The sequence below is a fragment of the Ambystoma mexicanum genome, chromosome 8 (assembly GCF_040938575.1).
Source record: "Ambystoma mexicanum isolate Mex_15411 chromosome 8, UKY_AmexF1_1, whole genome shotgun sequence".
NCBI lineage: Eukaryota > Metazoa > Chordata > Amphibia > Caudata > Ambystomatidae > Ambystoma > Ambystoma mexicanum.
In genome coordinates, this window is record NC_090929.1 from 661510006 (window position 1) to 661533439 (window position 23434).

The window sequence follows — 23434 nt, forward strand, 5'->3', positions numbered from 1 at the left end:
GACAGAAAACACAGTGAAATGGAAGCCCAGAGAGTGAAAGAATATAGATTGCAAAGAAGGCGAGAGGAAGACGGGGAGATGAGGAGAAGGGAAGAAGAAATGAGAAGGGGTAGGGAACAAAGATGGTGAAATAGATGGTATTGTATTAGACGTATGGTGCCCATTGAAGCGCAACAGCGATGGGAGGATGCGAGAGGGTCGCAACAGCCCTGCAGGGAGTTGCAAGGGATACCAAGAATACAGACATGGGCTGACGAACATGAAGCAGAAGGCATAGGGAAAAGGATTGGGTATCTATATAGACAGATGTGTGAGACAGACGGCTACAAGGCTATGGGAAGTACTGCAGGATCTCTGCCATAATGATAATGGGACGTAATGATGTCAGACAAGAAAGGAAACAAAACGAGAAAGGCACAAAGAGAGGGTGCATGTGGTTTTTCGCTAGAGTCGAGTATAGATAAAGGGGTAAAATGGTCCAATTTAGAAGACCCAAAAGAGTAAACACCGGAATCAGCACCATATTCTGAATGACCACCAGCACAATCGTGCAGTGCAGGGGGATATATCCCTGCCATATGTAAGCAGGTTAAGGTCACTACCAGGACGAAGACAGAAGGGTGAAATAAGTCCCACCGGGACAACGAGAATCATAGATCGGGACGATTACGGGCGAGGGTATATGCAATTCCCATTATTAGAGAAAGGGGGCGGACACCCGCAATATATTCCATGGCCACAAATGGATAAAGAAAATCTGAAATGTAAATTGCCTAGTTTGACTGCATGTGTGCGGAAATTGATTTTCGAGTTAGAAAGAATGACAGGGAATGATGTTAGCAGTGTGACATAAAAGTCCTGCTGGCAGCCATTCTAGGTGAGAGAGCTGGCAATATTGGGAGGCGGGCTGGGTATGCTAAACATTTCGGAGCGCCATTCAATAACTGAAGAACAGACGTATGGAGAGCTCTTAGATCCTAACACATCAAATATGGGTGCGAATATGATGAGGAAAATGGGTGAGAATGAAGATGATTTTAGTCAAGAGATTCAAGAGTGTTGGAGGCATGAGACGAGAGAACCGTGCGATAAAACAGTGGTATTATTTTACCACATTTTGTGTGAGAGGTTGCCTGAGCCAGTGCAACGGCAGATGAAGAAACTGGTGGGAATGGAAGCAAACCCTGGGCAGAAAAACAATTGACTATTGTACACCATTGTCGATTGTTCCAAGAGAAGAACAAGAAAAGACGCCAGGGGTAGAAAACCAAGAGGAAGCAAAGTAAGTTCAGAAAAGGTTGTCAAAATTTGCTATAGAAGGAGAGGTATTCACAAGTGGTGAAGGTGTGGTAACACAAAGAATACAGGTAGGGCAGTCAAGTAATGTAGTGTTTGATATGGATCAGAGTGGGTATAATTTGTGGCCACGAGGAAGAGGGAATGCACCTAGAGAAGAACGAGAGGGATTTCAACATTTTAAGGAGGAGGAGACTTTAGGAGGAGAGCCACATCAATGTTGGAATTGCGGGAGAATGGAACATATAGCACAAGCATGTAGGAGTATAGGGGGCATGCAACAGAACTGGCAAGCTTCGAGAGGGGGGAGGAGTTTTTCTCCATAGTATAATGCAGAACCACAGGAGTATTATGCCCAAGATCACACACAGAATCAGACTCATGTGCAGCAAATACAACAAGCACAGCTAAGGTCCAGCACAAGTACAGGTGCCACAAGGGTATCTATAGCAAGCGCCTATACAAGCACAAGTTCAGACACAGTGAGCTGCAGCACCGCAGTGGAATACGAATACAGGAGTTCCACAGGTCCCTACACCAAGGATAAGGGAGTGTGATGTGGTAGGTGGAAGTCCTTTCATGGGTACTGGGGTTAATTATACCCACAATAGGACAGCCCACAGAGCGACCTGATGTGTTCAGTACTATCAGTGACACCGGACCCCAAGAGGAACCAAGGGTCAAGGTGATGATAGGAGGCAAGACATTTTCATTTCTTGTAGACACCGGAGCGACTCGTTCCTGTGTTCGAGATGGGATATACCCAATGTATGGCATTGCCTTGAATGCGCAGGGATTCTCTGGGGAGATGACATCAGTTCCTTTTATTGATGAGTTACCAATTTCAATAGGAGAACATGATGCATCTATGCCACTGCTGTTCTCTCGACAGACACTAGTTAACATATTGGGATGAGATGTGATGATAAAACTAAACATGCCAATATCTATTCCTGATAGAGATTGTGTGTTCCACTCCAGGAATACATTTTCTGAATGTAAGAGAGTTCATAATAGTATTTACAAAACACAAGGCATTACAAGGGGTCCCTTTAGACCCGTAATTATTCTTATATGGAGTAACTATTTTGTTATCATGTCTCCCCATATTAGTAGGTAAAATATTGAGGATACCAGATGAATTTTTGTTTCAACCAGAAATAACTATGGATAATGAATATGGACAGGTAATTCCCTTAGAGTTAGAAGCAGCAGTAGTTGGTGAAGAAAGGGCGGTTGTTCATGGGACAGATGATGAGGAAAGAGGATGGAGAGCAGGGATAGCCCTTGGTGAAGGATACAGACATACAGACAGATTTGACAAAGGAACAACTGTTCATAGATGATTATTCAGACAATGAGTTAGTATTTTTCATAAGTCTCACATACTGGATGAAAATAGAAAATGGAGACATCCCACAGGGAATGGTTTTAGCGAGAACGAAACAGTCATTCTTCCTGGAAGACTTGAAGATGGTGCCAAGAATTTTGTGGACTAGTCGTCCCTATGACGTAGGTCTACTAAAAGGAATAGTGGCAGTTAAAATCAAGCTTAAGCCTGGGGCTATTCTGCCACAAGCAAGGCAGTATCCCATGTCAATAGAAGCGGATGTGGGCATATTTGAAACCATTTCTGCTTTAATGCAGCAGGGAATATTGGTGCTATCTGATTCCCCATGCAGGACGGCTGTGTACCCTGTAATGAAATCAGAAGGGGGATCATGGAGATTTATTCAGGATCTCTGCCCTCTTAATAATGTTGGTGAAGCATAATTGCATCTGGTCCCAAATCCAGCTACAATATTGTGTAATATTCCATCATAGCCAAGTATTTTACAGTAATAGATTTAAAAATCGTGCTCTTCTCAATTCCCCTTCATGAGCACTCAAAAGAATGACCTTATTTTCATATAAAAATCAGCGTTTAAGACACACTTGTTTGCCCCAGGAGTACTGTGAGTCCCCCTCAATCTTTAACAGAGTCCTTCAGATGGACATAGGTAATGTAAAGCTTGAGAGTGCAATAATTCAATACGTAGATGCTGTATTAGTTTGCAGTGAGACAGAAGCAAGATGTAGAGAAGACTCAGTTCAGCTCATGACCATATTGGCAGAAAAAGGGATATAAGGTAGACAAAGAGAAGTTACAATACTGTCAGGAAGAGGTCCTGTATATAGGACAGTTTATTTCTCAAGAGGGGAGAGGAGTGACAACTGAGAGAGCGGAAGCGATATAAAAAAAATAACTCTTAAACCAGAGAAAGAACTAAAGGGAGCACAGGTGGAAAAGCAAAAGATAATATGGACTGAGGAAATAACTGAAAGATTTGAAGAATTAAAAACAGCAATTTGCACAGCTCCTGCGTTAGGAATACCACATTATAATGAAGAATTTTATTTATTCTCGCATTCAAATGGAGTATAATGACTGCAGCCATTACACAGAAAACGACTTTCGGACATGGGCATAAACCATTAGCATATTACAGTGGGATTTTAGACCCAGTAATGCAAGGACACTATCCCCGTGAACAAGCTTTAGCTGCTGCTGCATTTGCGATTGAAAAGGCTGCAAGTATTAAGCTGGGGTGCTCAATGACGTTATTCGTCCAGCATGCCTTATTTCCCGTACTAGAGAAACCTAAAAGTACATTAACTACACAAAGTGCATCAGGATATGAGGTCATTATTTTGAATCCAGCAATTAAAATTGTTAGATGCAGAGCAGTGAATCCAGCAACATTTGTAGCAGAATTGGTATAAAAAGAGGAAAATGTGCATGATTGTACAACGTATACTACATTTTATGATGATATTCCCCATGTTAGAGAAAATGCTCTTGCAGGGGGGGGGGTTCTCTTTATTGATGGTTCCTCAAAAATCGATAAAACGACTGGTGAAAGGTATATTGGGGCAGCAGTAGTGAAATTAAATTGTGAGTGTGAATTTGATGTAGTGACAAGTGTGAGGCTGCCTTCCCATTGTTCAGCACAGACTGCGGAGTAAGTGGCGCTTATCGCCGCACTGCAAAGATACGAGGATGAGGAAGTGACAGTTTACTCTGACTCTGCCTATGTGACGCCAACCGTACACACAGGATTGTCACGCTGAAAAAGGAGGGGTTTCCTCCATGCAGACGGCTCACCAGTGCAACATGCACTGCTATTGGACAAGCTTAATAAAGTACTACCGCTTCCATTTGCTATCACTGTCTTGAAATGCACAGCTCATACTAAAAGTGCAGTTTTGATTTCTCGTGGTAACAGAGCTGCAGATGTAGAAGCCAAAAGGGCAGTGTATTTCCCAAACTTTCTGATTCTGATGTAGAGAGTGTTAAAGAATTGTCAGGGAGATGCATGATGATGAAGGAATTAGAACATGAAACACAGTTTATTGTGAATTGCAATATATGCCAGAAGTTCACAGCAGGACATACTTTGAGAACAGTGAGAGGAGCAATTCCAAGGCCTAATGGTCCTTTTGAGCATCTACATATAGATTATGTGGATATGTTGCAACTATGCAATAGATATAGGCACATATTAATGATAGTTTGTCCCTTTTCCAGATGGATTGAGGCAGATCCATGCAGCACCCTGATGCCACATGCGCTTCCAGGTTCCTTGTGCGTGAAGTGTTTCCAAGATGGAGTGTGTGCGAAGTCCTGCGGTCTGACAATGGTCCGCACTTTCTAAATGAACTATTTGAGCAGGTACTCTTTTATTAGGTATAAAACACAAATTTTCATCTGCTTATCCACAGGCCAATGGTATCTGTGAGAAATTAAATGGACTCCTTAAAGAGAGGCTAGCTAAAATAAATAAATTACCTTAAAAAGGAGTGGCTACATTGCTTACCCCTTTTTTTGTTTGCACTAAGAAATCAGCCTGGTTCAGATCACCATCTGACTCCTCACGAGTTGGTGACTGGACGTCATATGTGAATACCCCTTGCTCCTCCCACTCGAACAGAATCTGATGCCCATAGTGTAGCAAAGGCTTTAGGTGATGAGATGCATGATTATTTGACAAATATGACCGCTAGTGTTTTTTATTTCTCAACAGATTAAACGTTGTAGGGAAGGGTCGATGAAGATTGAAGACAGCCAAACCGATGATCCTAGAAAACTGCTAAAACAGTTTGTAACCAGGGGACCAGGTGTTAGCACAAAGTTTTGTGCGCACTTGGTATAAGCACAGTTTTGAAGGATCATGCCTAGTAGAGGAGGTTACACCTACAGCTGTTAAATTGAAAGGTAGAAGAGCCTGGCTGCACCTGAATGACGTGAAGCTCCGCAAAGGAGAGACCCATATCCCTCCAGCAGCCGATGACAGAGAAGCAAAAGAAGTTGTTCTGCGAATGCGGACCAGATCAACTACTAAAGGGCAGGACAAAGAATTGACTAATTAAAAATATTCTGGAACTAAGTGACACTTCCTAGAGTTTGATAGGAAGTGAATTGACTTGCTGCTGTTGCAGGAACCCTTTCAACTGAACTAAAAACAGATTATACATTAACAAAGTAAGACAAAGAGTGCACAACATATTGTATGCTGCTTAAAACATTGTCAATTTTAGAAGAAACGTTTAGAGATGGTGCGTACATTTTGAACAGCTCAGTTTACTTATATTTTACAGTCTTACCCAGCTGTAGTAAGACAAGATGTGGATGCTGTCACATTTTTGGGGAATCCTAGAAACGGTCCCATCATTCTCAGAATTGTCATTGTAATTATTCTGCAATGTTTACTGTAACAAGGGAAAAGAATTATAAAGGTGACTTAAGCACACATTGAAAGAAAAGAAGAGAATGAGAATATTTCAAAGTAACTTTGCCTCTGAGAAGATCAATAGGTTCATTTGGACTGATTACTGTATTATCATTCTGTAGCATGTTTGGCTTTTCTTTCTTATTTTGACATTTAGACAGATAATCGTTAATAATGCTGTTGAAATATTAAGTAATGACACTTCTATGTTTATCGCTAGCAAAGGTACAAAAAATTTTCTCCCTAATACTTCTGAACAAATGGTTAGAGCAAAAAGAGATGCTGAAGAAGATAATTAGGATATAAACGCACATCTTGATAATTCTGCCCATTTAAAGAATATGTGGTATCAGCACGAGAGAGGTGGAGAAGAGAACGTCAGAGGAAAGCTGTTACCTGTTTTCTCTCAACCCTTATGCCATGAATGGGGCAAGAACATTAATTGCAAGAGAGGTTCTCCAGCATGGGGTCTGGCATGGATTCACATGCTCATGAATATTCCCCGTCGTCAGGCTGGGAATCCTCGGTAAAGAAAAAATCAGTATCAGTTTCGTTTCTGATCTGTCTTTCTTAGTAGTAACCAATCACTGATCTCTGGGTCATACTGCCCCCATCCAATGACTTCCCTCTCCCTAAGCCCCGCCTCTGGCAGCCATCCTCAGATTTTTACCACCCGCTCAAGTGTTGGGAGTCCTCGTGCTTTAGCTCTGGAGTTTTTGCTGCGTTTTCGTGCTTTTTCAGGAGATTTTCTCATTTTTTCGGTTTAATTGAGCCTCAAGCTCCACCGTTTCTACTTCCGATAACGGGGGCCCGTTTCGGAATTCTTCTATGCCCCTCAAGGGTGAAGTTTTCGTCGAGTTTACGCTTCTTGGAGGATTCCGGAAGATCTGCGGCCTACCTCAACGGACATGGCCCAGGACAAGGGAAGCTCGACGCCCGGATCCAAGCTGTTCAGGTGCTGCCCTAGATGCGGATTACAAAACGTTTTCAAGGAGGACGAGCATTCGCAATGTCTCTACTGCCTTCATGAGGACAAAACGCACGTGGAGAAGGACTGTGCGTTCTGCAAGAACTTTTCGGAACGGACCAAACAAGATCGTTGTTCCCGCCTGGCTGGAGAAGGGCACAGCAGATGAGAAGGCAAAGAAAAAGTCTGAGCGGGCTTCTAAGTCCTGTGAGGGCGCCCCAGCGACGGGGGCCCAACAGAAGGCAAAGCAGCGCGAGTCCACGGGCACCGGGAGAGCCGAAAGGTCTGGCTCTTTGGCTGCCAGGCAGGGCGCGACTTCCCCGGCACGTTCAACCATGAGCCAGCGCTCTGGTTCGGGGAAGAGCAAGTCCGGGCAAGCTGCTGGAGCGGCCCCAGTCGATCTCGAAGGGGGAGCGAGGCGCTGACCCTCCCCCCAAGGCGAAGGCCCAGGACGCACGGTGGTGAGGGCCTTGATCCAGCCGGCAAAAGCCTCTATCGAAGTGGTCGCTGCGACCCTGGCAAAGCCGGCTGAGACTAAGCCAGTGGAAACAGCCTCAGATCAGGAGTACCAGGATGTTGGGAGAGACCTCAGCTATTGGTATATGGACGAGTTGCCACCAGCACAGGATGGAAGAAGGAATGTTATCTTGTACCACACACTTAGAAGAAGGAACCCGTAAGCATAGTAAAACTAGTAAATGACATGTGCCTGAAGTCATGGGCCAAGTATGCCAAGTTACTAACATGGGCTGAAGATGAAGCAGGACGGTGTCAATAATACATTAAAGAATGTGACAAAATGCTTCAGTAACTAAGGCCTGATTCTAGTTGGAGAAAATAAAGGATGTAAGAAGATGTTCGAAAGTACCAGGAATGAATGGAAGAACTGCTGTGCTAATAGACCACTATTGGGCCTGTAGATCCAGAGTTTACATGAAGCTGCCTAAAAATTGGGGAGGAATATGCTCCTTAGTGGTCCTGCATGTTCCTGCATTAGTGATTCCCCAGAGTGATCTCCATATTGAAGAATTTTCCATAAATGGATGTGCACCAGAGAAAGAAGAGGTTATTTAAACTCCTCCGGCTGACGAGAGAGAACTATTTCTCAGCAATGATACTTACATCCATATTTATGCCAGGACTCCACAGACAGCAGTGAATGGCAAGTGGTTACAGATCACCAGATGGGAACTGCTACAAACTATCAAGGGATTCATTGCTGTACGAGAAGAATTAAGGGCCATTCAATTGATGACCCTCCAGAACAGGTATGTATTGGACTTGATTACAGCAGTGGAAGGTGGCGTTTGCGCCAAGATTGGGTATTTTTGCTGTACGTACTACTGCCCATGATGGAGAAAATGGAACCCTGACAGAGGCAATAACGATGTTATCAGACCTGCACATGAAGATGGTAGTAGTAGATGAGACTGAAGGAGATAATTGGTTCTCGTCCCTGATCTGGGTGGCAAATGCCTTTGTTATTAGGAGCAATACTAGTGTTGGTAATGCTTGGATTCTGTGTTGTGAGAATCATCATTGGACAAAGCCAGAAGACAGCAAAGAAAGCTGTTAGTATGAAGATAATGATTGACAAAAATGCTTAAACTGATGAACAAATGCAAAACGAGGGCACCACCTGTGGAAACATAAAAGGAAGTTCCCTGGTACCCCTAAGAACGAAGTTCTACTAACTTAAGGATCATAAGAAGTATGTAGGACGTTGGCCATTCTGTCAACCATCTGGGGAGTGTTGCCCCATGACTTGGAGTGTGGATGAGCATATAAGAATGCAGGTCACCTGAGGGGGGGAGACGAAGATATGGATTCCAAATAAACCACGGTGTGAAGAAAAGCTGGAGAATATTGAGGTGGTGGTTGAGGACTTGTCATGTCCCTTGCCCCTGGCCCTCACTGGCAAGTCAGCCTTCCAGTTAGGGCCAGGTCAAATGCCTTAAAACCTCATCCAAGATGGTGCCTTTGGCGCCAGACTCATAATCATCATGAAGACCAACATTAGAATGGGACTATTTACTTGGCATTATTTAACTTGGGGTGGTTCAGCCAGCATGGAGGCACACACATAGCTCAGTTACAAAGAACTGAGCTATGCGGTCTAGTCTTTTGGGTGTGGCAGGCCTGGGACTATTTTACCTGGACTACTTTACCTGAGACTATTTAAACTGCACCCAAACAGCAGACCATGCTTTGCGTTATTCTGCTGTGGGCAGCGTAACGCTCACCGTGTCCAGTTCTTTGATGCCACCTTACCTGAAACCAAGGACCTGCAGAGAGAGAAAGAACACTACGAAACTTACCTGGAACAGTATCCTGTCTTTAATCCATCGCCGACTTCAGTTCCACTCACCTGAAGGTACGAACTCCATCATCCGGCACTGCATTCATCCTGGAATACCATAACCTGGAAAGAGGAGAAAGAAAGACAGCATTAGTAAGCGTTTACTCACATTTCCTCCCGAATGAAGAAAGCCACACAATTCTTACCTGGGTAGTTATCTCCTGGTCAGTATCATTGCTGGAACATTACGGCGCTAGGCGAGGAACATCGCAACCTGCAAGGAGAGAAAAGACAAAGGTTAGCAATATAAAAGGCGAAACAGCGCCGCGCATCGCGCATTACTCAGCGGACAGCATCGTGCACTCTGCGCTTTCGCCATCTGGCCCATGCTCATCTTCAAACTGCATGACAACACCAAAATACCTTTCCATACCTAAAAGGAAAGAAGCAAGACATTATTATTCGAACTAAGAGGAACATAAGAACTGCATATAAAGACTGTAAAGCAGCAAACCTATGGAGTCGCAACAGGCCTGGATTCCCACACGGGGCTTGCACCAGTGAAGTAACTTGGTCGCTGCTTGCCCCCCACATCTACGCGCCCCTGCCACGAGGAGCAGGACGGAGAATCCACCTTTTACAATATTAAGACCCATCTTTAACCAGAGGCCTTACCAAGGGACCGGGAGAGGGTTCGAGAGTGCAAATCATCCAACCAGGGCTGGGTGGCATCCCTGTGGATACCAGGTGAGCGTAACAGAACTCGACCAGAGGAGGGAATGTAGAGAAGCAGGTGACGTCATACCTAGCCCCCTCACCTCTAGCACATTGGAAGAACAGAAAGAGAACTCTGTGTGCGACGCCAAGTATCATCCCAATACAGCACCGAAGATATGAGGGACGTTATGCACTCAGACAGCCGTATCGAATGTACCCTCGGACTGAAGTGGTGGAAGGATGTCGACATACACCATTGGACGTAGAAGAGCTGTAAGTGCAAACTGACACCAGTAAAGAGACTTCGAGGGGATTGGGTCCTCCGACGTATTCCATATCTATGACATGTAATCACCACAGCTGTGCTGCTTCGGAAACTTTTTTCCTGGCGTCTGCGTCCTGCGTCGATGGCGTTGATGCGCCGTCGTCGAGGACCTCCGACGTCATCCGATGTGATAAGTAGGACGCATGACGCCCGTAGCCTCAGTTCCGTTTTTCCGCGAACGTGTTGCTTCGTGTTTCTCGGTTAAACGCCTCGACTCTTTGGAGTTCTGTTCTTCTCGGTGCTTCGAACCTGTTCGTTTTGTGAAAATCCTTCGTGTGAAGATGTCTTCTACTTCGTCTTCGACCCCGCGTCCGGGCTTCAAGAAGTGCGGGGAGTGTGGGTCCAAGATGTCGGTGACGGACTCGCACAACGCCTGCCTCTGGTGCCTCGGGGAGGCCCTCGACACGGATGACTATCGACTGCCAGTCGCTCACGTCCAAAGCCTTACGCGAACGTAAGAAGAAGTTGTCGGTAGGTCGGGTGTCCAAGCCCCGGAAGTCGAAGTCTGCGGGGCTTTCGACGGATGATTCGAGGGGTGACTCTCTGCGTCATCGTCGGAAGTCTTGTGGGTCTCCTTCTAGGAGTCGGTCTTGCCACTCCTCAGCCTCTTCGAGGCATTCTCGGAAGCGCCGACACCGGTCGTCTTCCAGGTCCTCTTCGGAGGACTCTGCCCGGCACGTCGCTTACCCTACCAGCCGTGCGACGCCAGAGGAATGGGCTTCCTTCGGGAAGAAAATGCTGGCGATTCTTGAGTCGCAGGGTACTAAGCCGTCCGCGCCCCCGAGTGGGGTCGGCCGTGAGAGGTCGAGAGACACCGCTCGCAAGAGTGGTCGACACGAGTCACGGGAGAGGTCCCGTTCAGACAAGGAGACTCGTTATCGACGTACCCGTTCCAGGTCCCGGTCCTCGACGCGTTCGAGACTGTGTGCACCTGTGAGGTCTTCGAGGAAGACATCGACGTCTGAGGCGTCGAGGGCGTCGACAGGCTTTCTCGAGGCTCCGGCTCCGAGGAAGTCGTCGACGCCCAGGTCATCGAGGGACACGCTCGGGGCTCCGACTTCGAGGGCTGTGTCGACGCCGCCGATGCTGGAGGCGCTGCATCTGACGTCGACGCCGATTTCCTCGACGCCGATCCTCTCGGCGCCGATGCCGGTTCTCTCGACGCCGGCGCCGATTCGCTCGACGCCATCGACGCCTTTCGTGTTGGAGGTACCCCGTGGCACCGGAGAACCTCCTAGGAAGGCTCTGGTTAAGAGCAAGCACTCTCGGGTGCCTTCTTTTCGCCACCTGGAGTATATTTCAGAGGCGGATGAGGATTCTGATGGCCTGGTTCCTAGTCAGGTTCCAGATGAAATTGTCTCGGGCCATAGTCAGTTTGACGATTTGAGGCACTCACTGCATGATGCCAGTGGACTGGACACGTCTCCGGAGGTGGAGTTTTGTAGGCCTGAGCCTGGCTCTCATGCCGATTCCTCTTCCCCAGGGGAGTTTGTGCAGGATGATCTGACGGACATCCTTGATGTTGGTCCCCCAACTGACCCGGTACTGCCGTTCCATATGGCTTTACAGAGAAGGGTGGCGGCGGCTTGGACTGCTCCGGAGAGTCTCCCGGCGGTGGGCAGAACCTTGTCGCGAAAATACCGTCCAGCCAGTAGCGACCCCTGCTACTTGACCAGGCACCCCACTCCGGAGAGTTTGGTGGTGCAGGCGGCCACGGCCCCGGCAAAGCAGGCGTCGTACCCTACCATCCCTCCTGATAGGGACGACAAACGTTTTGATGGCTGGGCGAAGAAAGTGTTTTCTTCTGGTGGTATGGCGCTTCAGGCGGCCAACTCCATTTGTGCCTTGTCTCGTTTCACGCACACTCTGTGGAACTGTGTTGCGTTGGCGGCTGAACATATTCCCGAAGGGGACGAACGGGATGGTTTCCTTGCTATGGTCCAGGATGGTAAGGATGCCATGTGTGAGTCCGTTCAGTCGGGTTTGGACTTAGCTGAATGCGTCAGTAGGTCCATGGCGGCGAGCACCGTGATACGCAGGTTTGCGTGGTTGCGGAAGTCGGGGTTTGCTCCTGATGTGCAGTCCCGGCTCCTCAACATGCCCTTTGACGGTGAACACCTTTTTGGCAGCAAGGCTGACGAGAGCCTTGAGAGGTTGCAGACCTCGAAAGCTGCAGCGAAGTCGTTGGGCGCTGCAGTTCGCCAACCTCCGCCTTTTCGTCCTAGGGGACAGCAGTAGAGGGGTGGTTCCTTTCGCTATTACTCGTCCTTCAGTAAAGCGAGAGGAGCTGGCAGTCAAAGGGGCCTACGCAGGGGTACCAGAGGTGGACGACAGGGTACCCGTGGTGCCAAGGCCGCTCGGGCAGTTGCCTCTTTGCCCTCAGGTAACGCCGCAGCCACTCCCACTCAGTCATGAGGCCATGTTCCATGGTTCGCCGGTTGGGGGAAGGCTGGCGCAGCATCTTGTAGAGTGGCAAGCCATTACTTCAGATGTGTGGGTTCTGGAGATCATAACCCACGGCTACTGTCTTCCTTTTCGGCACAGGCCTCGCGACAATCCACCGGGGAACCTCTCTTTGCAGAGTCCGGATCCGCTCCTTGCGCAGGAAATTCAAGCCCTGCTGGAGAAAGGCGCCATAGAACTGGTGCCTGTAGCGGAGAGGAACAAGGGATGGTATTCCCCTTATTTTTTGATTTCGAAGAAAGAAGGGGGATTGAGACCCATCATGGACTTGCGCGGTTTGAACAAACTCCTCAGGAAGGACAAGTTCAAGATGGTTACTCTCTCTCAAGTCCTCCAGGCCCTTCAGCTTCAGGACTGGTTGGTGTCTCTCGACCTCAAGGATGCTTACTTCCATGTGCCGATCCATCCCAAGCACAAGAAGTACCTGAGGTTCGCGGTTGGCGACTCGCACTTTCAGTTTCGGGTCCTGCCATTCGGATTGACCTCCGCCCCGAGGGTTTTCACCAAGCTCATGGTGGTGGTGGCAGCGCATCTCAGGCAAGGGGGGATTCACGTCTACCCCTACCTGGACGATTGGTTGATCAGGGGGAGCTCTCCCGAGCAAGTCCTGGATCATCTGTCCGTCACCTGCCACTCCCTTCACAGGCTGGGCTTCTCCCTCAATTTAAAGAAGTCCCATTTGACGCCAACACAGCGGCTCCAGTACATCTGAGCAGTGCTCGACACTTCCCTGGGGCAGTGTTTTCCTCCCCTGGTGAGGGCTCTTCACATTCAGCAGATGGTGCACAAGTTTCAGCATGCCCAGACGCTCCCAGCGTTCGAGTTCTTGAGGTTGCTCAGCCTCATGGCATCCTGCATTCTTCTGGTGCCAGAGGCTCGCCTGCGGATGAGCTCTTTGCAGTGGTTACTCAAGACGCAATGGTCGCAGTCCTCCGGCAGGATGTCGGACTCGGTTCAGGAGCCGCCCTCGGTCGCCCGGGACCTTCTGTGGTGGGCCGTCGAAGGCAACTTGATGAAGGGGGCTCCATTTTGGCTTCCCTGGCCGGAGGTGACGATCGTGACGGATGCATCCCTCACGGTATGGGGAGCTCATGCCAACGGGCTGACAGTCAGCGGTCGTTGGTCTCCGTCGGAGTCCAGACTCCATATCAATCTGTTGGAGCTGAGGGCCGTCAGGCTAGCCCTGAAGGCTTTTCTGCCGACTGTGCGAGGAAAGAATGTCCTGATCCTGACGGACAACACAGTGGCCATGCACTACCTCAACAAAAAGGGGGGGGCAGGGTCACTTCCTCTGTGCAGGGAGGCGATGCAGCTCGAGTTCTGGGCCATCCAGCAGGAAGTTTCGATCTCGGCAGTTCATCTGGCCGGAAACGAAAACGTGACGGCGGACGCTCTGAGCAGGCAGAGCGCGATCTCTCACGAGTGGGAGTTGGCTCAGGAGATTCTCTTGGAGACCTTCACCCTTTGGGGGACCCCTCAAGTGGATCTCTTCGCCTCCAGTGTCAACCAAAAGTGCGTAACGTTTTGCTCGCGTTAATTTCCTCCAAAAGGAGCCTTAGGAGACGCGTTCGTGGTGGAGTGGTCATTCCCGCTGCTGTACGCGTTTCCTCCAGTCCCCGTCATCTCGCAAGTGCTGCGGAGGTTACGGAAGTTCGGATCCCGGATGATCCTCATTGCTCCGGCGTGGGCTCGGAGGACGTGGTACCCGGACCTTCTCGACTTGTCCATCTGCCCTCCACGTCGTCTTCCCTACCGAGACGATCTGCTCTCACGGGAGTGGGGTCAGGTTCTCCATCCAGAGGTCAGATCCCTCAACCTTCACGCTTGGCTTCTGAAAGGTTGAGGTATAAGGATTGGGACCTCCCTGAAGACGTGATGGAGGTGTTGCCAGCAACAAAGTCTCTGTACCGTTGGCGTAAGTTTTGCGACTGGTGCAGGGTTCAGAATGTGGATCCTTTTTGCATGTGACATCCCCATGGTTCTGTCCTTTTTACTTTCTTTGGCCCACAGGGGCTTGCAAGTGGGTACCATTAAAGGTTACCTGGCGGCGCTGTCCATCTTTAAGCGCTCGTCTGAAGAGTGTTCTTTCTTTAAAATCCCTTTAATTTCACAGTTTCTGAAAGGGCTCACTAATGTGTTCCCTCCGTCACCTTTCCTGGTGCCAGGTTGGGATTTAAACCTTGTTCTTAGGTTTCTTATGGGTGCTCCGTTTGAGCCTTTACATTCTTGCCCTTTGAGGCTTTTAACTCTGAAAACTGTGTTTTTAGTTGCGGTTACTTCCGCTCGCAGAGTGAGTGAGTTACAGGCACTTTCAGTTAAGCCACCCTTCACTGTATTTCACAAGGACAGGGTTGTCCTTAGAGTTCGTCCTTCTTTTATTCCGAAGGTAGTGACGGAATTTCATTTGGCCCAGAAGGTTGTTCTTCCGGCATTCTATCCTCCTCCGCATCCTGGTAAGGAAGAGGAGATGCTCCATAGGCTTGATCCTAGGAGAGCTTTAAGATTTTATGTTTCACGCATGTCCCGGGTCAGAGTGGACGATCAACTCTTTATTGGTTACGCTGGAAAGCGTTTGGGGCAAGCTGTGACGAAACAGACTTTGTCTCGCTGGATTATTTTAGCCATCTCGGAGTGTTACCGCTTGGCGGGTAGGGACCCACCGGCTGGCTTGCAGGCCCATTCTACCAGGGGTGTGGCTGCACCTACTGCCCTGCAGAGGGGTGTTCCTATTCGCAACATCTGTGATGCAGCCACCTGGGCTTCAGTACATGCATTTGTATGTCACTATTCCCTCGATTCCATCCGAGGGCAGGATCTGGCCTTTGGCAAGGCGGTCCTTTGCTCTGCTATTTGATTGGCTATTCTAAATTTTGATTCTAAATTCTTTCCCTCCTCCTTGCTCTGGTACTGCTTTGGGAGTCTGTCATAGATATGGAATACGTCGGAGGACCCAATCCCCTCGAAGAACAAGTTACTTTCTTACCTGGTAACGTTCTTTCGATGGGATGGTCCGACGACGTATTCCATATCGCTCCCGCCCTGCCTTCCCCGCTGCAGAATTTCTTTTGCGATTGCAGCTTACGTTCCGCAAGGCTTTGTGTCTGACTGGCAGTTGACTAATGTCACACGTTCTGGGGGAAAAAACTACAACTGAGGCTACGGGCGTCGTGCGTCCTACTTATCACATCGGATGACGTCGGACGTCGGAGGAGGTCCTCGACGACGGCGCATCAACGTCATCGACACAGACGCCAGGAAAAAAGTTTCCGAAGCAGCACAGCTGTGGTGATTACATGTCATAGATATGGAATACGTCGTCGGACCATCCCATCCAAAGAACGTTACCAGGTAAGAAAGTAACTTGTTCGTCTGAAAGGGAAGATACGAGGATGCATGGAAACGATATGAAGACACTTAAAGAATGAAGGTGCAATTGAAGTAAAGAAGTAATCAATTGTAAAGAGAGGAAGAAATTGTGTTGAAAAGATGAGTTAGATGAAGCTCAACAAATATAAATATGCATAATGCAAGGGAGATGAGACATATAGAAGCTTGCTGTAATAGAAACTATAATGTAAATGGAGCGGCCATGATGAAAAGATAGACGTCGGATTGTGTTGAAGCTACCTCAGAGACAAACCGAGGGTGCAGGACTGGGAGATGCTGCAGAAACAGCTTTGTGCGAAGAACAAAGAATTTCTGCTTTACTAAGACTAAGGATGACTGAGCAGGACATCATTGGAAAGTACAAAGGGAGTTAACCAGGATAAGCTAAGAACGAAGGGCACATTTCTATTAGATTGAGCAGAAGCTAAAACATCTGCAAGTGCCAAGCCATGGACAATTAAAGATGCGAAATGCATATGTATGGTGTAACGATCAAGTGTCCAGAGGCCAAGAGGAGTAATGGCACACAGCACAATTAAATCAAATAACAGTAAATAAAAAGATGAAATGGACAAATTTGTGGTCTACAAGCACCTGGAGCAATAACAGAAGCCAAGGTTTATGCATTAGGCCTCAGACGAAGATAGTGGTGTTCCCTGACTCCCTTAAAATTCCCAGAGAGGAAAAGTCAGCAAGGTCAACTATAAAGGAGAAGCCTTGGTTTATGGCCTAACTGATGAGAGATGGTAGGCTGATTGACCAAAGTGGGCAGTGGACTGACATTTTTCTCTGCACCTGGGTTTCTTTGTATTCACGTGCTGCTACGAAGCCGTATGTCAAAGGTTGGGAGGCTTTGCCAACCAATCATGAGTGGTTATGAAGCAGCATGCTATACAATGTTGCAAAAGCCAATTGTCTGTTAGTATTTTGTTATAATCAGTATTATAAGTATTTTAGGGTAAGTTTGAGGCGTGCCTACTAGATAAAGGGGAGCCAATGATGTTATTAACATTTACACAAGTATTTATGTTCCCCTAACCAATCCCTTTCCTCAATAAGTTTAGCTGTTTGCCACGTAGGATGCAGTCATAGCTGACGTACATTGAAGTATAATGTCTTTGTGTAATCAAAAATTAGACGAGAGTGAGTGTGCTGCATTTTATTTGATTACCAGATTTCCCTACTATATTTCAGCGGACACTAAAGTAGTACTTTGCCATATCCTTTTGAGTCTGTCTAGTTATTTGGCACAAGATCATATTTTTATGGTAATTCCATTCTGCGCATAAGATACGCTCCAGGTGCTAGTGCACAGGTTAATGGTGCAGACGCAGGCAGTTGCTTCTTTTTCGATTCTCAAATATATGTTTTCTGCCTGGACTAACATCCTAGAGGCAAATACAATGGTTTCCTTAGATGGGCATCACTGTGCTCGAGTAAAGCTCTCAAAGTATAGACGCTAGTGTCAAAATTTATATTGAATATTGGAGCTGGGTCAAATGACTGCAGGGGAGGAGCAGTGGTGAACTGGCATTTTACCTCATCAAATTTTTTCATTGGTCCTCTTTCCAGAGAAAAGTGAGACCCTTTTTTAGCCTCCATTGTGGTTCAGTAACGTTTATTAAGAACCTTCAGTAAAACCTGTGTAGCCCCAAGAAGGTTAATACTTGCTCCTTGTTTACAGGGGATGGTGCCAAGTTGACTGTCCCTAGGATGAACCATGCCATATGATGCAATGTGGCCCAAGTACTCAACTTCTAAACATCCAAAGTAGCACTTGTCCTTACAGAGGGCAATGCTCTGGAGTTTGTTTGCTTATACTTTCTGTAATGCTATGTTGTGCTCTACTTCTCTGGCCCGGGAATAGGGATATTGTCTTATTGCAATGCTCATTCTTTAGACAAGGTGGTGGACAACCAACTGAAAAATGTCAGCTGTGAATGCTAGACTGATTGGCATTCTCTTGGACTGATAGCAACCATCCAGCATTATAAAGGATGTGAGAAATTGTGGAGTCCACACACAATCTAAGGTACCCGCCATTTTCCTTGCCATGACCACCAAGCTTGGCTGTAAGGGAGATTCCACTTGTTCAATCGGCACTTCCTATGGGAGGTTGAGCAAGATGGTAGACCGTTCTTATCCATGCAGTGAGGGTCATCTGTGCCTTGTGCATAACTGGGATAATACCTTGATCAAGTTTAATTCTGTGTGTGAAGCCCTTCAGGCCTTCCAAATGTGTGGTTGAAAACGTCACTGAATTCCCTTAGATATGCTTCATGGTTTCGTAAGGCTGAATTGTCATGGCTTGTTCAATGGAACACAGATCCAGTTTCATGCCCAACAGTTCCAACAATCCTGGTTGGTGCCTTCATAGTATTGTCCTTGCTGTTTCTGACGACGTATGTTCTGCCTCGTGTCTTCCTTCCTTTGAACTCCAGTTATGCCCAGAAGTAGCCGACAAGGTCAATTTCCTTTTGCTGTAAATAAATGGGTGTTAACCTTGTGGGGAGAAGTTCTTCTACACCTCCTAGTCTTCTGTATGCTTCTGCAGAGACTATGGTGATGGTCGCTTCTGAGTCTGCCAGGAATCTTGCATCTTTGCTGGCAATTTTGAGTAAGGGGGTCCAGAATGGTGCGGGATGCTGTATTTCATCAATACAAGTGAAGAACAATCTTTTGGTAACCCATCTTCACACACTCGGGGTGCTAGAGTGTGCAAGGCTATCCCACAACACCAACTGTCTCTCTCACACACACTGACTGTCACTCTCACACACACCGACTATCTCCAGTGTTCAAAGTGAGCGGGAACTGTTGGGAGTGCAGTGTTCCACTACTTTTATTTTTTACTGTTAACAGCTCCACTACTTTTTGAAACCATTTTCACCATTCCGGAAACTGTTCTCCATGAAGTTAAAGCACACTTCTCCACTTTAACACCGGATATCAGTTACAGCTAAACTAAAATCTTTTACTCAATTGGCTGTTAACCAGCATGACCGCAACCCTTGAAAAATGTGTTGTACGTTGCTCCTTTCTTTCCTACTCTGTCCACCAGAGTTACAGTTCCAGTACTTTACACTTATATCTCTGACTGTCTCTCACACACACCCTGATTGTCTCTCTCACACACACACACACACACACTGTCTCACACAGTCTCACACACACACACACACTCCGACTGTCTCTCGCACATACACACCGACTGTCTCTCTCACACACACCGACTGTCTCACACACACCCACTGTCTCTCTCACACAAAAACACACCCACACACTCTCTCACACAAAAACACACCCACTGTCTCTCACAAACACACCCACTGTCTCTCACAAACACACCCACTGTCTCTCACAAACACACCCACTGTCTCTCACAAACACACCCACTGTCTCTCACAAACACACCCACTGTCTCTCACAAACACACCCACTGTCTCTCAAACTCACCCACTGTCTCACATTCACAGTTCATCTCTCTCTCACACTCATACAATCACACTCACACACACACTCGTCTTACCTATATCTGCGCAAGATCGGTTAGATCTGATTTGGTTGTTGGAGCCACATCAGTTGTACTCATCCTGGTATCAGGTTGGCAATGCCTCTGTCTTTTGTCACATCATCTCTGTTCTTCAGCGTCTCTTATGATTCTGATCAAGGTTCACGCCTCCTCGGACAGAATGCTCAATGTCCTAGGTGATGTCGGTGGTTTCTCCAAAACAAGAGTTACAGTGGATGTGTAGTCGTTCCTTTGCTTTTATATTGTAACAGTGTAAAATTATCAGATTGTGGCTCATCTGTTTTCCAAAGGAGGCCAAAATTAAAACATGGGGCTGCGAGAATCCTGAGAAAGGCCACATACATCTCAAAGCTCTTGAATTTACAAGTTGTTTCTCTGTGACTATGCATGGAGTTTGTCAGTAATTTTCCATTATTTGAACAGCTTACATGTCAACATTGAAATCATTGTCACCTTTCTGGGCATAGACTATGGGAAGGTGGTTGAATATATATTGACCCTTGGTATCTAGGCCATAGTGTAGCAGTGCACGTTTTGTGTCTGGTCTGATTCTTCCTACCTTTAAGGCCACTTTGTAATCCTTTTATTCTATGGCATGGGAGGGCTTTTGGTGATTGCAGGAAGGAAAGTGTGCAGTTACAATATGAGGTGAGGTCATGGTGAGGAAATGAGTGGGCCTGCACAGGAGCAATTGGGAACAGTGTGATTGCAGGGCATATCCAATGTGATTCTTGGTTATCGATTGAAAACGTGCCTCTGTTTCGCCTGGGAAGGTTGCTTGGAGTTGGTTGGCAGCCCACATCTGCACTGTCTGGGAAGTTCCCCTGGAATTAGACCGCAACCGTATTCTGCTCAGCTTAGGGAGGTGGTCTGGAATTTGCTAACGGCTCTCGCTGCAGTGCACATACAGAGGTGCTGGCTGGCTAGTGCTGCTGAAAAATGTGGAGGTCACTGAAATTGTGAATGTTTGCCCCCATCTGCTGTACCGCCAGGGATCACTGAAGTTGCACTGGTGCGTCCTGGTGCACCGCCACCGGCACACTCTAGCATGTGTTGGTCTGCCCTCCTCATCGCCATGTAAAGATGAGGTGGGGATGTGATAGGAGAATATAAGTCTGTTTATTGCAGATCCTGTGACGCATCAGATCTCTGTTCACTTTGAGCCTAACAGATCCCTAAGAACACTGAACTCTGACCCACATGGCACTGGTTCCACAGATACAGATCTGCTCTCAATGACAGGATCCAACTACACTCGCATGCTCACACCCTAGCCTGAGTCACACGATGGCCACCACAAAAGCCTAGCTTCTATCTGGCTGCTGTGATGACATCTTTAGCTTTTAAGGCCTAGCATTTTCCCTCACTGCTGTCTTTTTGGCTTGCAGGATGGCTACCTAGACATGTTATAAGGTGGAATTTAGGATGTTAAAGTGTGCCTGTCCTCTAATGGTGATTTGTTTTTATATCCCACTTTAAATGGTTATTGCCTATGGTTGAATACACCAAAATATAGTGATTTCCGGATTATATTCACCATTGTTTTTTTGTTTGAATGTCATTTAATGCCTCGGGTCATTTTTGTAGCTGCATCTTGCTTGTTACAACCACATATTTCCAAGGATATGGTCTTGTCTCTTGAATCGGAGCAAACGACTCTTCTGTATCAATGTGTAGTACAATTGCATGGCATTTAAACTGTTCCCTATGCTCATGGGAATTAATTTGAAACAGATCTGCTAGGCTCTTATATACGACTCCATGAACTCCCGGCACTGAAATACCTCACTGATGAGAGCTCCCTGAATGATGAAGAATGGCATACCACATTTGGGAGATCGTTTGGAATGCTGTAGCACTGATATACACCTTTGGAAATATTTCTTTGGTTGCTGTGCAGTGAAATCTCATTGGCATGGTGTTCTATAACTATCTCTTTTAACTGATGCAGTAGAGCTAAAATGTGTTGCAGGCATGTCCTCTTGAGCTCCTCTGCAATCCTTCCCCAACCAGTTGCCTTCCTTTCTGCTGCGAGTCTGGCATATGGCTGACTTTTCTAGACCTTGTTGTTTCATGGTGGCTTCCTGACAGGTATGGTATGGTCATGTTTATTTGTTAAACGCTTATACACAAGGCCAGTGTTTCAAAGCGCTCAAGGAGGGAGGGAACAAGGGGAAAAACAACAGTCATTCAGAGCCCTTGAATGTCTGAACGATACTAGTCTGCACAGGCAGAGAAGTGCACATAGTACAGTTAACAGTGTAGATGACGACAATTCTGCAGTTTTTCCAAGAGCATTTAGGCGCCACCATGCAAGGAGGGGAGACAGGGAAAACTAGATAGACGATCATAAAGGCATGGTACGTTTAGATCAAGCAAGTGCACAGATGGTACAGGAGAAGGCGAGGGAGGGGGTGGGGGCAGACAAGTGCAGGGAGGTGGGGGCAGAGGGGTTTGTTCCAGCCAGACGTGATCTTGAATCACAACTGTTTGTATTTGACAAAACTTTAGGAAGCATCAGCCTGGTGTGTGACTGGCTCTGCCCTGAGCATACTAGCCTTTAGGGGGGAGTTTGAAACACCCTTGCCACATGCCTTTTTCTTTTCATGATTTCACCCTTTGCCACATCTACGCAAAACATCTGTGTGAGGTGTAGATCTCTACATTGAATGGTCCACTTTAAAATACTTCTGTTTCTGGAGGTCAAATGTACAGATTTGCTTAGCTACCTATCATTGATCAGTGGTCCTGTACATTCCAGGCTGTGTTTCAGAAAAGTCACTCCAGACCCAGGAGAATAGCCAGCATTGCAATGGGGGTTGGGAGGTGCGGCGAATCACAAATTCCTTCTTTTTCCTCAACCTGTGCAATGAACAGTGAATCGACACACGTTAATCATTGAAGCATATGAAAAACAAATTAAATAAGGAATATGTTTCATTTTCAATGAGCATTTTATATGGCGGATAAAGACAGTAATCATCAGTGAAGTAGACGTGAGGCCCAGTTAACACACAATAAGAAAACTTCACTCAAGTAGCATGCATCTTTTTTTCCTTCTCCTGAACCGGCTGGTAACATATGAGAAGTCAACTGATTCAGCACCATCCCGTTAAATTCAGTGGAGCGCAATGGAAGAAAGAAGATCTTCTCCCATGGTTGCGCATAAGTAAGTTTTTAGAAGCCACAGTTTGCTAAAGGAACGCTTCGCTTTGGGAGTAGCTTCTGAAGTAGACACAAACTGTGTCAAGAATTCCAGAAGTATTCCTGAGTTTGGAAAGGCATTGATATTGTGGTTTTGTCTGGAAATAATTTTTAACATGCTACGTAAGGAAGTGGGTGCAGGTACAAAAGAAGTCTTCATAAACATTGCTGAACTGTTATTCTGACAGTGCTTTATCAGTGTCATTGGAAAATAACCTACTCAATCTAACAAAATTGTCTTGGTCTGGTAAATGGATTTGAAAATGACAACCAAATAATTAAACAACATTGTGGAAATTCTTAAATCTTTTATTACCTCTGTAGTGAATTGGCCCTACGTTAAAAAGAAAAGCTCTGTTTCAAAATGTTCCTCAGGATTGGAGCTACGTTCATCCGCAGTTTTCACACCGCACATTCATTTGCGTCAATGTTGCCATATAGTTTTACATTCTGTTTCTGCAGGGTTTTGAAGTAG

The 23434-nt window shown here is 46.7% G+C and overlaps 1 protein-coding gene across 1 annotated transcript in view; it reads left to right on the forward strand.

Moving 5' to 3' along the window:
• Positions 1–23434, forward strand: part of DNAJC11 (DnaJ heat shock protein family (Hsp40) member C11) — a 1722882-nt gene that overhangs the window by 1435523 nt on the left and 263925 nt on the right. The gene's annotated exons all lie outside the window — the stretch shown is intronic.